General features: G+C 56.0%; 1 protein-coding gene and 1 pseudogene across 1 annotated transcript in view; one reads left to right on the top strand and one right to left on the bottom strand.

Moving 5' to 3' along the window:
* Nucleotides 1-14,992, bottom strand: part of LOC135404871 (hydrocephalus-inducing protein homolog) — a 271,661-nt gene that overhangs the window by 99,116 nt on the left and 157,553 nt on the right. The window lies entirely within an intron of this gene.
* LOC135406317 (gastrula zinc finger protein XlCGF49.1-like) lies at nt 13,608-14,386 on the top strand (annotated as a pseudogene).

Genomic DNA, 14,992 nt, shown 5'->3' with positions numbered 1-14,992 from the left:
TGCCCTGGGGAGCCTGTTCAGTGCCAACCACCCTCTGGGGGAAGAATCCTTTTCTAAGATCCAACCTAAACCTCCCCTGACACAACTCCAGGCCATTCCCTCAGACCTGTCCCTGGTCCACACAGAGCAGAGCTCAGGGCCTGCCCCTCCTCTGCCCCTCCCCAGGAAGTTGGACCTGCAGTGAGGTCTCCCCTCAGTCTCCTCTTCTCCAGCTGAACACACCAAGTGCCCTCAGTGTCCTCACACGCCTTCCCCCCAAGGCCCTTCCCCATCCTCGTTGCCCTCCTTTGGACACCCTCTAATGGCTCAATCTCTCCCTTCCATTGTGTCCCCCCAAACTGCCCCAATGGTGCAGGTGAGGCCGCCCCAGGGCAGAGCAGAGCGGGACAATCCCCTCCCTGGCCCAGCCGGCCATGCTGGGCCTGATGGCCCCAGGACAGGCTTGGCCCTCCTGGCTGCCAGGGCACTGCTGACTCAGGGCCAACTGGCCACCCACCAGCACCCCCAGGGCCCTTTCCCAGCGCTGCTTTCCAGCCTCTCCTTCCCAGTCTGTCCGTCCATGCGGGGTTGCCCCATCCCAGGGCAGAATCCGGCACTTGCCCCTGTTGTTGGGGACGGGGTGGGGGCACAGCGGGGCCGCACATGCAGGAGCGGGGAGAGAGGGAGATCTCCCGGGGCAGTTTGTGGCCGCAGGGAGAGCTGGGGGAGTCCTTTTGGGTTTGGTCAGGGACCTGGTTTTTGGCCACCTCCTTCCCTTTTCCTGAGGGGAAGTTTTTCTCCCCACAGGACACCTTGCGGAGAACGACTGAGAGAGAGAGACCGACCCATCTCAGAGCGAGGCATTCTGCTTTCAAGACTGCCTGTGGGGAAAAAGGGACTTCTTCTTTGCTGGTTGTGAGCAGCTGTTGAACTGCCAGGACAGTCCTGCCTTCTCTCCCCCCTCCCTGGATTGCCACAGGTTTCTCCCAGCACACCTGGGGAACTGGGACTTTGTGTTTGTTCTGAAAGTTTTTGATTGCACCATTTGTTGCTTATTTAGATTTTGTTAATAAAAAGTTGTTTCTTTTCCTTTTCCACACTTCCACCTGAAGTTTCTTAATTTCTAAGTTGTAATCTTGTTAGACAGTAAGCAAATTATTCTTTATATTATTGTTCGAATAGAGTACCATTGACCTCTCCAGTTGCATGTTTGAAAATGGATTCTGTTTTCAGAAGTGCAAGAAGTTCATAGGTCACCAGGGAGTTTACTGTAACTGCCTGTCTGTGCTGCCATGGACCCCTGAGGGAGCAGGAAAGCAGCTGAGTGCACCAGTTCTGGAGCACGGGGTTACACTAAGAGCCAAAGCCTTAGAGCAGCGGCCACTTCCGCTGTCACCCCACTCCCGTCTAGACACGTGAGGACACTTAGAACCAAAACCTCCAACTGGTGGCCGCTTCCACTGCCACCCCGCCAAGACACGCGGGGACACTCAGACCACAAGCCTTAAAGCAGCAGCCGCTTCTGCCGTCATCCCCCTCCCGCCTAGACACAGGAGGACACTTAGAACAAATGCTGCCCGGCACGCATTTGCTGGGGGAAGCGGGAGACCTTGACAAAGAGAGACGTTCCTTTTGGACCCTCCCAGCATGAGGCTGCAACCCAAAGAGAAGAAGGTAGGAGGTGAGCAGGTAGGGAGGCACCGCAGAAGTGCCAGTGTTTGCTGACCACGAGAGGAGAAGGAAGAGGAGGGACAGCGCTGCCCAGGGAGAGCCTCACGGCTTGGGGCTCTTGGCCCTGTGGTGCAACCACAGCCACCTGGCGCTTCTCAGAATCAGCAAAGGAGCGTTTGGAGGAGACTGCAGTGGACTGGACAAAAGGAGGAGAAGGGGGACAGAGACAGGAGTCAGGGGCAGTAGGGGGGCCCTAGGCCCCCCTCTGTTGCAAAAGCCTCTCGCTTCTTTTGCAGAGACAGTGTAGGAGCACCTGGAGGAGGCCTCGGTGCAGTGGCCACTGGGACCCGTGAGGCCAAGGGCACAAAAGCGGACTCTGGGCTCGGGCCCAGTGCCAGTGTTTTCTGACCACGAGAGGAGAAGGAAGAGGAGGGACAGCGAGGTGGCTGTGGTTGCAGCACAGGGGGAAGGCAGGGACACCCTGCACCTGCCTGATTCCAGGACAGAGGGAGCTCATCAGTTTTCTTTTCCCATCAGGCCACCATCATGGGAGGGCTTTAATGCATTGGCCGAGCTAGAAGAGAGACACAGGCACTGCGATGCCAGTGAGTGCCTTTGTCCAGGAGGTAGGCAGGAGGCAGAAAAGGAGGGGTAAGTTGCCAAAGCTGCACCCCAGGGCTCTGCAGGGCTTGAAGCAGAAGGACCCAGGAGAAGAGCTCAGCACCTCCATGAACTCGTTTGCTTCCCCAGGCCCTGGGAACTGCTCCTGTGCTTCTCCTGTGCTGCCGAGGGCACCCACAGACACTGCTCTGGCCTGGAGACAGCAGAACCAGATGGGAATGTGATGGCTGTGCAGTCCCGGGCACAGGTAAAAGGCAAAGCACCCTGGTGATCCTGGCAGCTGGTGCCCCTGGGCCTGGCAATGGGTGTCCAGGGTTGGCTTGGCTGAGCTTGTCTGCTCCAGGAGGGCTGGGGGCACCTCTCTGGCCTATCTTGTCCTGGGTCTGGAACAATCTTGTCCCTCCTGTTTCCCCTTACAGCCTCCAGTTAAGACCCAGAGCATGTTGCTCTCATGAGGGAATCTTCTGACGACTCGACAGAATACGAGACCATCACCCCCAGTACGAGCAAACTCCATAGCAACCAACAGGCAACATCAGAGGAGACTCTGGAATCCCCCTCCCAGGAGACGAGCAGCTCCAGCCCTGACAGTCAGGTAACATCGGGGTCGTCCCACAGCAGCTTCCCAGAAACTGAGGACAGCAGCTGCTCCAGCAGTCGGGGGCCTGACCGACAGCAAAACCACTCCCGCCGGCAACATCGGGCCCAAATTCCACAACTTTGGTCCAGAAGTCCCCAGGACAGGAGCCATGTGCCAGCACCAAGTCCTGGGAGGCGCAGGCCCAGGCAGAGACACTCAAGGACATTCCGCAGGCGAAACCGCTCCCGCCTGCAACGTCAGACCCCAAATCCATCCGGCCGGTGCAGAAGTCCCCATGACAGGAACTGCACGCCAGCGCCGAGTGCTGGGAGGCGAAACCCAAGGGAAACAGCAGCCAGGACTTCCCAAAGACAACACCACTCCTGCCAGCAGCGTCGGACCCGGAACTCATGCAGAACATTCCGAAGTCGCCATGAGAGAAGCCGTGTTAGAGCACCCAGTGCTGGGAGCCCCACTCACCGCTCAGACGTGGTCCCTGAGACAGGGACCCACCACTGACATGTCCCACATCAGACAGAGAGGAGGAGGCCCCCAAAGGGAGGGAGCCAGGTAAGAAGCAAAGCACCTGGTAACCCTGGGCCTGGTGCCCCTGGGCCTGGCAGTGGGTGCCCAGGGTGGGTTTGGCAGAGCCGCACTGCTCTGGCCTATCCTGGCTGGGCCTGGGGTGGCCTTGACATTCCTGCTTCCCCTCACAGCCTCCTGAGATGACTCAGAGCTTGCTGGCCCCAGCATGGCCTGACTGTCAGGACTGGAGCCTTCTGACAGCTCCAGGGAACTTGAGACCATCAGCCCCAACACAGCCAGCCTGGCGCTATCAGGGCTGTCTCCCAGTTCTCCAGCACTGGAGACCGTCAGCCCCAGCCCCAGTGCCCAGCTGCCATCTCCTGGATCTTCAGCACCACAGACCAGCAACCTCCATAGCACCCAACAGGCAACATCAGAGGAGACTCTGGAATCCCCCTCACAGGAGACGAGCAGCTCCAGCCCTGACAGTCAGGTAACATCGGGGTCGTGTCAGTGTTTCCTGCCTCGGAACCAGTGGAGGAGCACCTTGGAAGCGACCTCGGTGTTCCGAGGACAGACGCCCTGCTGACATCACCATGGCAGACAGACATGAGCAAGCTCCCGAAGAAAGGGAGCAAGCCCCCGAAGAGAGACAGGAAGCCCCTGAACAGAGAGAGGACCAAGCCCCCGAAGACAGGCAGGAAGCCCCCGAAGACAGGGAGCCAGGTGAGAGCAAAGTGCCCCTCCCGCAGCCTGGCAGAGGGGCTGTCAGGGTGGGCAGCACAGGTGCCATGCCCGGGGCCACTGTCTCTCTCCCTCCAGCATGCGTGCTGTGTCAGCGATCAGAGGCTGACCCGGACATCTTGTGCGGAAAAACTCCAGATAAATGGGCTCTGTGTCCACAAGCTCTGCCTGGTGAGTTGCTCTGCAGGCTCCCTCCACTTTTTGACAGGCAGTCCCTGCCAGTCTTTCCTCATCAGTGAGTGTCCTTTTCCTGCAGTTTTTTGTCAGCAACTCTCCTGACATCCCGGTTCAGCGACTAGAAGACTGGAATATTGGCGCAAGGGAGATCCCTGATATAGTCTCCTGGGCAGCACAGCAGGTGAGAGCCTGACAAGAGCAGGGAGATTTGGGCCAGGCAAGGTTTGCTGGAGCTCAGCCCAGACCCCAAGCAAGAAAGCCCAGCCCTTCCAACCAGCTCTGGCACAAGGAGGAGGCCCTGAGGCTGCTGCTGATGGGGCTGCTCTGCTCTTTCCAGAGCTGCTGCATCTGTGGCCAGAGTGGGGCCACCATCCCCTGCTGTGATGGCACAGTGGGAAGGCAGGGACACCCTGCACCTGCCCAATTCCAGGACAGAGGGAGCTCATCAGTTTTCTTTTCCCATCAGACCACCATCATGGGAGGGCTTTAATGCATTGGCCGAGCTAGAAGAGACACACAGGCACTGCCTCCTTTGTCCAGGAGGCAGGCAGGAGGCAGAAAAGGAGGGGTAAGTTGCCAAAGCTGCACCCCAGGGCTCTTCAGGGCTTGAAGCAGAAGGACCCAGGAGAAGAGCTCAGCACCTCCATGAACTACTTTGCTTCCCCAGGCCCTGGGAACTGCTCCTGTGCTCCTCCTGTGCTGCCGAGGGTACCCACCGACACTGCTCTGGCCTGGGGACAGCAGAACCAGATGGGAATGTGATGGCTGTGCAGTCCCGGGCACAGGTAAAAGGCAAAGCACCCTGGTGATCCTGGCAGCTGGTGCCCCTGGGCCTGGCAACGGGTGTCCAGGGTTGGCTTGGCTGAGCTTGTCTGCTCCAGGAGGGCTGGAGGTACTGCTCTGGGAGGGACCCCACGGGAGCAGGGGAAGGACTCCAACTCCTCTCCCTGAGCAGCGGCAGAAACAACAACCGACCGTGACCCCCATTCCCATCCCCTCGCATCTCCCTGCTGGGGGGGAGGAGGGAGAACAAGGAAGGAAAGTGGGGGAAGGTGTTTTTAAGACTGTTTTATTTCTCACTCTTTGGCTCTTATCCTGTTAGTAATAAATATAAGTACTATCCCCACTTGGAGTCTTGTTTTGCCCGTGAAGGTGATCAGTCACTGACCTCTCCCAGCTCTTATCTCTACTCAGGAATTCTTAGCTGTTTTTTTTCTCTGTCCTCTGTCCAGTTGCAGAAGCAGAGTGAGAGTGGCTTTATTGGGTACCTGGTGTCTGGCCAGGGTCAACCCACTACAAGAATATAAAAAGAAGTAATTTTTTTGGCCTTGTTCTGATGCAGTTAAGGAGCTGGAAAACCAAGACTGGTGCAGGGAGGTCCAAAGCATGGCTTTGGGTCTGGATGATGGAGACATCACATTTAGAGGGAGACAGACTCTGCTGTTGCTTTCCTAGACTTTGTCCCAGCTTAATGGTGTTTTTCCACCCACAGCAGCATTGCTGGGAGATGTTGCAGTGGCACATCCCCCCTTCTCTGCCAGGGCAGCATCTTGGCCCTTCCCACCCCATTATGGATTTTCCATTCCTGTGGCAAGGACTTGTCCCCACCTGATATCCGAATGGGAAATGCAACTCCTGGGGGTGGCTTTCATGGTTCCACCACAGGCTGGCACAGATTCTGATCCAGCTTTGAGAAATTGTGTGGTCTACGTGTTCTGGATAAAGGTGTCCCACCTTTGCACGTTATGACCCAAGAGAGTTTCGGTGGCCAGTTCGTGTATCAAAAGCACTCAGTACTAAAATGTACCAAGTTGCACCTGTGGACAAATCTGCAGGAGCTCAATGCCCCGCGTACCCACACAGGCTTTTCTGTCTCGAATCCTGCTCATTGCGTGCCTGAGACTGGATTCATTTCAGCAGCTAAATGGTTCACTGGAGGACTAATTGGCTCTGAGAGCTCCAGTCCTTTGTGACAGATTATTAACCCTTCTCCCTTCATTATAAAAACATGAACTGTAGAGAAACCAAATACCACAGGGCCCCTGTGCCGAGCCCGTCAGTGCTCCCGGCTCGGTGTTCAGCACAGAAAGTCCCTTTTATAGTTGGGAAGCGGAGGGAGAAAATTCTGAAAGCGCGAGAACGCGGCGATAGCTGGGATGAACTGGGAGCCCTTAGGAAAGGACTGGGAGGTACTGGGATAAACTGGGAGCCCCGAGGAAGGAACCGGGGCTCTCCGCCATTTGCGTAGCGCTGAGGGCAGGGCGCTTACGCCATTTGCGTATCCTAACGCAGTTTACGTAGCGCCCCTCTCCTGCCGTTACCGGCGCCCTCTTACGCCGTTTGCGTAGGGCTGAGGGCAACGGCGTTAGGAGGGGACTGGGATGGACTGGGAACCCTTAGGGAGGGACTGGGACAAAGTGGGAGCCCTTTGGAGAGGACTGGGATGAAGTGGGAAAGGTCCGCGAGCCCTTAGGAAGCCACCATGGCCCTCCCGTCATTTGCGTAGTGCTGAGGGCAGGGCTCTTGCGCCTTTTGCGTAGCTTTACGCAACTGACGTAACTCCCCCATTGCCATTACTGGCGCCCTCCTTACGCTGTTTGCGTAGCGCCGCAGGATTGGTGGCCCCCTTACGCAATTTGCGTAGCGCCGCTCCATTGCTGGGGGTGTCCAAAAGCTCCTCCAAAAGTCAGTTTATGGCTTTGCAGAGGGCTCTCGGGAGTCACTGAGAGGCTGAATGTAAAGAGAAAAATGAAAGCTTTAGGGGAAAAAAAAAGATAACAATTGCATGTCTGTGTTCCCGAGAAGCCGTGGGTGTTTTTAGGCAGCTGCCTGCAGAGGCCATCGCCGTTTCGTGAGGCGGCATTAATGCAGCAGGAGGAGACTTGTTGTGCTGTTCGGATTTTAAGGTTTTTCTCCTTGGTTTGAAGCTTCTTCATTCTTCCTTCACTCTCTTTCAGAGCAAAGGTTTTAATTTTTAAACTTAAGAGGAAAAAATATTAACAACAAGTGAGGAAAACTAGGGGGGAAAGTTCTTCTGAAAGGATTACAATGTGCAAGCAGAATCAGTTCTCTCTCCAGGAAAGAAAAAAATATTAGAGGTGTAAATTGGCTCCAAAAATGCCCCCAAGGGCATAGGGAGGATAATCAGGATGACAGCGTGGCTGAGCAAGTGTGTTCTGCTCTATACCATTAATTTTGTGATGTTTAATACTTCAGCAGGTCCAGGACTTCCAGGACTGTCCTGGTGGCTGTGATCACAAAGGATTCATCAGAGCCACTTGAACAAGAAAAGCCTTTCTAAACAAGGGCATTTCTGAGGCTCTTGCTGGTTTTTTTGCCTTCCAGCTGACCATCTTTGACTTCAGGGAGGTTGGTCTCAGGCTCAGGAAGAAGCCGGACAGCCCTCAGGAGACAAAGCTGCCCAAGACTGTCCGGCCCCCAGGCACGAGTGAGAACTCCAGTTCCAAGGTAGCCTTTTCCTGCCCTTTTCCTTGCTGTTTGATGTGACACTTGAAGAGGCTGCGTGCCTTGCCTCCAGCTCATTGAAACCCCTCAGTGTCTGGGTCCTGTTGTCGTTGCAAACTGCTGGTGGTGGTGGAGTTCCTTCTGCTGGGGCAAAGGCAAAACGTGTTCTCCTAGTGAGATGCTGGAGTCCTGATCTGTGCTAAGCCAACACAAATAATTTCTGCTGAAGCTGGTGGGGTTTGCTGGAGTTTAGCTACCATGGCGAAGGCACAATAGCGGGGGAAGGCTGGAGCAGGACACAAGGGCACGAGCTTGCCATTTTCCATTGTCCCACTGAAAGAGCCACCTCTTGCTTTGGTGTTGTCACTGGCAAATGCTGTGGGTCATAGGATTCCCTGCACAGTGGCAGTGCTGGCCTTTGAAGGCTGAGGGCCTGAGGGAATTACTCCCAGTCTAACACAACTCCAGCACTGCTGAGAAAAGAGCTGAACCTTATCCTCATGCAGCACTCACCTTATTTGTCCTATCCCTATCTACTGTGGTACTTTCTTTTTGCCCTTAACCTTCTCTGGTGCTGTTCTCTTCTTACTGGTGTCTAAGCTCTAGAGTCTGGAGTTGTGTGGGCCTCAGTCTCCCTGCCTCAGAGTAAAGGTCACCCAAAAATTGTTTCCTGTGGAGTCTGATGTAAATTCTTGAGTTTCACTTACTGCTTGAGTGCTCAGTGAGTGCCCAGAGCTCTGGGACCCCATTAGCACAGGGCTGTGCTGGAGGTAAGCGCTGCCTGGCATTTTGGAGAAGGAAAGCTGGAGAAACTCCTGCCAAAAGAGCTGCTCAGCTTGAGCCTGCTTGGTGTGGTCCAGCAGCTTTTGATCAGCTCAGAGCAGAGGTGGGTGAGCTACTGTTCCCCCAGTGGCAGCTGGGCAGACCTAGTCACCAAGAGCCTGTCCTTCACCGGGGATCAAGAGAGGAGAGTCATTCACGAGCCTTCCTCCCCGCAGCTGAACCTCTCCCTGCTCTCTCTCACCTCTCCAGTTCTCATCCCCTGACTGGAACAAGACCTTGCTTGAGCCTGTCCCATCCGAGCTGGTGTTTCAGAACTATGTCCTTGGCAAGGTCTGTGAAACGGCCCTGCTTCTGAGGAATAGAGACAAGGTAAGTGCTGGGATGTGGCGCTTTAACACTGTGCTAGAAGAAGAGGAGAGTGGTGTAACCCCCATGGTTTACAGCAGAGCAAGTATCAGCTGTGGCCCATCCAGATTCACCACCTTGGATTTGCAAGATGGTGGGAATTTTCCCGTGCTGAGGATTCTCCCCGAATTTTGGCCGTGCCTTGTTGGTATCTGACATCCAGAGCAATGGGCTCTTGAGGGTTTCCACCTTCACTTGAACCAAGTGTGATTGTTTTGCAATTGCCCACGAAAGCTGAGAAGGAAGAAGTTGAAAAATGTCAGCAATTGTGTTGCCCTGTAAAGAGGAAAACTGAGACCTTTTGAATTTCAGTCAAGGAAACAGTTTCTCAAATGACTCTTGTGCCAAGAGCAAGCTGGTGGGAATAGACAGCAGGGAGTTCAAATCACCTGGTTTAGAGGTTGTGAGATGGGATTTGGTGCTCAGGGGTTGATGCCTGTGTGCTAGCAAATGCCTGTTTGCTGTCCCTGTGCCTGTGTTCCCCTGAGGGCAGAAACTGGCAGCAGGGTGGCTGCAGGAATGCCCAGCAGTCTGGCTTGCCTGCACTGGCAGCTGCCTGGCCACAGTCACCAGGCAGCAAGAGCCCCTGGAGAGCTGAGACTGGCTTTTAATAATGAAACCACACTGTCAGTCGGTGCTGCTCATGTTTCTCCAGGCAGAAAATAACCTTTCAAGCCCAGAGTTGACAGGCCCAGCCTGCAGGGCCCTCTGGCTTTCCCTCACTCTGGCAAGCTGACTGCTCCCATCTTCTGCACCAGCCTTTCCTGGCAGTGTCTTGTGCTTCTCCCTTGCTTCTTTACAGCCCATTTCAATTCTCTTTGCCATCTCATTGTGTCGGGGCTTGTCTCTTTGTCTTGCTGTGTTCCTCCTTTTCTCTTCAGTTTCCCAGGAAGGCCAAGGGTCTGGTCTCCTCTGCTGGTGTGCCCATGGGACTGTCTCCCCACAGCTGGACTTCCCCACTCCACCTCAGTCTGTTAGAAGGGAATTTCTTCCTTCCCCCAGGCCAATGTGCTGGTTTGCCTTCAGGTAGCACATTCTCCCTCTGGAACAGGGCTGCGTGGCTGTGTGCAGGCAGAAGCAGGCAGATTCTCTGGGCTTGTTGAAATGAGGATGACTTGGTTCAGGTGTTCTATCTCCATACTGCTGGTGCCTGACCTTCCTTCCCAGCAGGCACTGCCCTACTGCCTCTGGCCGAGCTGCTTTGCCCAGGCAGAGGGATCCAAGTTCACCCTTGTGTAGCCTGTGCTTGTACCTCCAGAGCTAAAAGTCTTTTGGGAAAATGGTCAAGGAAGGCTGTCACCAGGGCACACCCAGGCCTCCTCCTGTTTCCATTAGTGGCAAAATCACCATTTTGTGTCTTTCCTGCAGGTTACTCAGCTGGTGAAGGTCACCATGGACAGCTCACCTTATTTCAAGTTGCTCGGCCTCAATGGTGTGTGCCATCAGATCCCACCGGGCTCATTTTGCACTATAAACATCCTTTTCACCCCTGAGGGGAGCAAGGTGAGTTTGGAGGAACGTTCTCTCTAAAGCCAGGGCGTTTGTTGCACACTGGTTATAGCCCAGCCCGTGCTGTGAGGTCGGCTCTGGGCTGGGGGCAGGCAGCCTGGAGCTGGTCACACCTTGGCACGGCGTGGTGCTGCCAGGCCCTGCAGCTGGGCCTAGAGGGCTGTGCTTTCCCTCCATGCCTGTTCTTGAACGTTCACGGGGGAAGAGGCAGATGGAACAGCAGGGAAATGACAGGGAGGGGTGTTGATGTTTAGCCGTCTCTAGGTTCAGTGGAAGGGATTTAAATATGGAAAATACCAGAGGAACAAAAAGATGATCCAGAAAACTTTATTCTTTCCCATTGGAATGGAGCAAAAATGATGCTTTTTCACATGCTCTGTTCTCCAGCCTTTATTAGTATGAATTAGTGGTCATTTTTGGGGTGGAAGAGGTAAATTCATGCCCACAAATGGTCATAGAAAACAGGTCTTTTTCTTCTGCCATGAGGATGGCACTCAATGCCCTCAATGCTGTGCCAGTCTCTTTTCCTGCAGGATCATTTCCACCAGCTTGTCTGCATCAGCGAAAGAGAAAAGCTCACTGTGCCAATCCGGGCCATTGGTGCCCGCCCAGTCTTGGACTTCCCTGACCAGCTGGACTTCTCGTCGTGTCCAGTCAACCACAGCACCCAGAAGACTCTGCTGGTTCAGAAGTAGTTTTATTGCCTTGAGGGGAAACTCTGTGATGCAATCATAAGTGTGGATGGAGTTGAATTCAAAGCTCACAAGCTCATCCTCTCTTGTTGCAGTACCTACTTCAGGTCAGTACTGGAAACACAAGGATTTATTTACACACCCCCAGCCCCTCCCCAGTGTGTCTGTGCCAGGGGCAGGAAAGGCCTTGGCTCTGGGGAGGCTCAGCACTAACCAAACCACCTCTGTGTTCTCAAGCCTGTGCTCAGCACAAGCCCAACCCCAGCCCCACAGCAGCCCCTGCAAAGAAAATTAACTCCACCCCGGCCCAAAGCAGCACATTCTGGCCCTTATTCCACACCAGTCCCATCATGCCCAGGCCCCACACGACTCAATACAACTTCACCACCCACCAGCCCCTTCCCATTCTTTGCTAGAACACACAGGTCTCCTTCCCTTAGTCTGTGCACCACCCCTGCAAAACGTCCATCAAATGGCCCCAAAATGTCTGTTCAATTCCTCCAGTCCAGTCCTTTGGGCTCCCCCTGTTCTGCTGGTCCCTCGGGGCAGGAGAGGGGCTGTGTGGGGGGAGTTCCTGGGCACCAAAGGCAGCTCAGGTCGGTCCCTGCTGCCCTGCAACTGCTGCTTGGGAGGCTCCTCCTGCACTGCTTGCTATTTCTGAAAGGGATTTTTGCCTGAATCTTGGTGGTTTCAGTTTTTCTGGGCTGATTCTTGCTGTTTTGGAGGTTTTTATGATGCCCGATGAGTTCTAGAGATGGACTTGGGCAGGAGGAACCCCCAAACCAACGTGCTCAGCCCTTGTTTTCCCCCCCATCAGGATTTGTCCTTCCCAAAGCTTGGGCGGATGGATGAGGAGGCTGCGAGGAAGAGGAAGATGCCTTGGGCCCCCCAGGCAGGTGAGGAGGCAGTCAGTGCCCCTTTGGGCGGGTGTTGTGCTGGCTCTGTCAGCCGAGCATGGCCCCGGCTGCAGGACAACCCCGCTGGCGCCGCCGTCCTGCCGGGGCCGGAGTTGGGGGGATGTCCTTGGCCTTCCCTGTGGGCCGGAGGCCAATCCCCTCCCTGTCCTTGCTTCCTACCCCAGGCCCCGAGCTGAGGACGGAGAGCCCGGAGGACAAATCCCCCTTGAGAGCCTGGTGGGAGAGGCTGTTTTGAAGGGCTCCCCGGCGCAGGAAGGCAGCGGGGAGGAAAAGGGCCGGAGATCCCCCCGCAGGAGGGGCTCCAAAGCCAGCCCAGGGTGCTGTGAGGAGGAAAGAGCCAGCCTGTGCCGGGAAGGCGGCCAGAGCTTGAGCCAGAGCTCTGAGCTGGTGGAGCCTGAGCAGCCTCCCAGCAGGGAGAAGCCCTTCAGGTGCTTGGAGTGTGAAAAGAGCTTCAGGAAGAGCTCCCACCTGCTCTGACACCAGCACATCCACACTAGGGAATGGCCCTACCCATGTGGGGAATGCGGGAAAAGCTTCAGACAGAAGTCCCAGCTCCTCACTGACCAGCACATCCACACTGTGGAACGGCCCTACCAATGTGGGGACTGCGAAAAGAGCTTCAGGGACAGCTCCAACCTCCGCAAACAGCAGCGCATCCACACTGGGGAACGTCCCTACCAGTGTGGAGAATGTGGGAAGAGATTTCACACCAGCTCCAGTCTCCTCCTGCATTCCTGCATGAGCGGATTCACACAATGAGAGGCCCTTCTGCTGCACCGACTGCGGGAAGGGCTTCCAACAGAACTCTCCACACTGGGGAGAGGCTCTACAAGTGTGGGGAGTGTGGGAAGAGCTTCACCCAGAGCTCTAACTTGACGAGACACCAAGAGACCCACCAGTAAGTGAAGCCCTACCAGTGCCCCACCTGCAGGAAGAGCTTTGGCCGCTCCTTCCACCCCAAATGAACCCCTGATGGTTCCATCCATCTCCAAGATCTCTGATTCTTGCCTTCGAGGTGCCACATTCCCAGACATTCCCCCTCTCCAGGTTCTCCACTTTGTTGTCCTTGGGATCCCAGATGTCCCCACTGTCCAGGCTTCCCCTTCTCCGTGCGGCCCTCTCCAGGCTCTCAGGGCTCTTGCAGCTCCCCCCTCTCTCCAACCTCCCTCACTCTCCAGGGATCAAGGCATGGGGACACCAAGGCACCCTCATGGCAACCCCACTCCCGCTCTCCCCCCTCCCCTTAGCCCCCCTCTGCCAACCCTTTCCACAGCAGGAGAACAATCGCCCCCCCATCCCACAGGTGACCGGGAAGGGGGAACTCATCCCAAATATCCTGGGGGGAGCATGGGGGGTCAGGACATACTCGGGCTGCCAGCACAGATTCCCCTGCAAAGTCTGCACTGAGTCAAGCTCTGGAGAGGAGATTGTGCCCCACAGAGGGGATTGCAGAGGCTCCCTCAGGTCCCCAGCATCAATCAGCAACCAGGAATAGACACAAAAGAGAGTTTGCTGGTTGCAGCAGACCAGTCCAACGTCATGGGCATCGTCAACCTGTGCTGCGAGTTCCTCCGTTCCAGACTGTGCTCTGAGAACTGCATTGGCATCTGGAGACTCACTGACTATTACTACTGCCCTGACCTGCTCAGCCCAGGGTGCTCTGAGGAGGAAAGACTCAGCCTGTGCCGAGAAGGCGGCCAGAGCTTGAGGGGGAGCTCTGAGCTGGTGGAGCCTGAGCAGCCTCCCAGCTGGGAGAAGCCCTTCAGGTGCTTGGAGTGTAGAAAGAGCTTCAGGAAGAGCTCCCACCTGCTCCGACACCAGCACATCCACACTGGGGAATGGCCCCACTCATGTGGGGAATGCGAAAAGAGCTTCAGGGACAGCTCCCACCTCCGCAAACACCAGCGCATCCACACTGGGGAACGGCCCAACATGAGTGAGGAATGTGGGAAAAGCTTCAGCCAAAGCTCCCACCTCCGCAAACACCAGCTCATCCATACCGGGGAACGTCCCTACCAGTGTGGAGAATGTTGGAGGAGGTTTCACACCAGCTCCAATCTCCTCCTGCATGAGCGGATTCACAGCAATGAGAGGCCCTTCTGCTGCACCGACTGCAGGAAGGGCTTCAAACAGAACTCCCACCTCGTCACCCACCCGCATCCGCACTGGGGAGATGCCCTACAAGATTGGGGAGTGTGGAAAGAGCTTCACCCAGAGCTCTAACTGGACAAGACACCAAGAGACCCACCAGTAAGTGAAGCCCTACCAGTGCCCCACCTGCAGGAAGAGCTTTGGCCACTCATTCCACCCCAAATGAACCCCCTGATGGTTCCATCCATCTCTAATTAGGAATTCTTGCTTTTGTGTCCCACTCCCCTCCCACTCAGTTTGGGGTCCCACCACCCCGTTATCCCCTCTGACCCCCCTTTTCCCACCGACCGTCCCCTTCCCACCCCCCACTCACCCAAGAGCTCCTCGCCTGCAGCCAGGGGGGCTCCCAGCACCACCAGTGCCCAGAGAAGTCCCCCCAGAAAAGGGGTTGGGGGGGTCCTGGGTGGACTGTGAATGTGTTTGGGGGTCCTTGGGGAGCTCTGGGGAAGCTTTTGGGGTGTCCCAGCACCTTTTGGTGTGAGCTGGGTGCTTTATTGAGGGGCAGGTGCCCTCCCAAAGCCCCCCCAGAGCGGGTTGACACAGGGGGGACACAGCGGGGTCCCCATTCCCGATCCATCCTGGGCCTGTTCTGCCCCCCTCAAACTCGGCTCCACCTCACAGAGACCCTCCAAGCCCCTCCCCCACTGCCCCCAATAACCAGGACTGGGGAGAACTGGGAAGCTTTACTGGGATCACTGGGAGCAGCCGGGTGGAGGCAGAGTGACAGCAGGGCAGGGGGGGACACACGACCCCCCAAAATCCTCGCAGGGACG

The sequence above is a fragment of the Pseudopipra pipra genome, chromosome W (assembly GCF_036250125.1).
Source record: "Pseudopipra pipra isolate bDixPip1 chromosome W, bDixPip1.hap1, whole genome shotgun sequence".
In the NCBI taxonomy this organism is placed as follows: Eukaryota; Metazoa; Chordata; class Aves; order Passeriformes; family Pipridae; genus Pseudopipra; species Pseudopipra pipra.
Note: the sequence above shows the minus strand (reverse complement) of the source record. Positions and strands in the feature narration are given on the sequence as shown.